Raw genomic sequence first — 1,175 nt, 5'->3', positions numbered from 1 at the left:
GACTTAGAAACCAAATCCCCATTTTATCCCATCCATTAAAAGTGTCATTACAGGGACCAGCAGGTGGCATGGTGGTTAAGGGCACTGGAGTATGGCATACGGGAGTACGGCTGATTGTAGTTCAAGTCCCGGACCTGGTGGCTTGCTTTCTCGCTTTCTATCTCTCTCTCTTCCTCTCTGGACAAATTAAAATAAATAAATACATAAATAAAGCTAAATAAAATAATAAAAATATTTTTTGAAAAGTATCGTTACAACATAATGGTCTAAAACTCCAGTACAAGGCCAATTAGATGTAACAGCAGTTAGTGCCTTTTAATGGTATATCCAGGAGACAGTGGCTAATAGAAAAGGGTAATTAATGCATCTGCTGAATTAATTTTCACTTTGCTCGTCACGTGTGCTAGCAGAGTGTTGAACAAATGGGAAGAACTGTTTTGGTCCAAGCGAAAACATTAAAACCCACATAAAAATGTAGGTGAGTAGTTTAAATCAATTATTTATGGAATATGCTATACCTGTTTTTCAAAATGAGGTAGAGTTCCTTTCTGTGCCCTGAGAAATTATGCATGATTTTTAATGCTTGGCACAGAGACTACACCATAAAAAAAAAAAGTATTAAATGAGCAAGGGGATACATTAAACAAAATTAAATAATACATAGAATCTAATTCTATTTACAGTTTTAAAAGATGCTCAAATACACTTATTCTTCATATTGCGTAAACAGAATATCTACATGAGTATGTGTCAAACTGCTGCAGTGGTTACTTCTGAAAAAGTAGTTGAAGAGACAGACTATATGTCAGGGGGAGAAAAATGAAGTTCTAGGGACCAGAAGTTAGCATATGGCTATGTTGCTAGACTCCCATGTAATCAATCGCGGTTTGCGTCCTGGACCTGGTGGCTTAAACTCACGCCGGGCGTGTGTGCGTGCGTGCCCAAGATCCCAAGAGGAGAATGGAGGAGAAGGGATTGTGGTGTGACCATCACCCCTGGGGGGTGATTTCTCGCTTTCTATCTCTCTGTCTCTGTCTGTCTTTTTGGCGAGTGCATGTGCCCTATAGCAAAAACCTCTCTAAAAAAAAAAAAAATGAAGTTCTAGAAGGATAAGTGCTCCAGATATAAGAAATGACACAAGATGTAACACTTTACATCCATACAATCACACTCTA

The sequence above is a fragment of the Tupaia chinensis genome, unplaced genomic scaffold (assembly GCF_000334495.1).
Source record: "Tupaia chinensis unplaced genomic scaffold, TupChi_1.0 Scaffold000451_2, whole genome shotgun sequence".
NCBI classification, from domain to species: Eukaryota; Metazoa; Chordata; class Mammalia; order Scandentia; family Tupaiidae; genus Tupaia; species Tupaia belangeri.
This window is presented reverse-complemented; position numbering follows the sequence as displayed.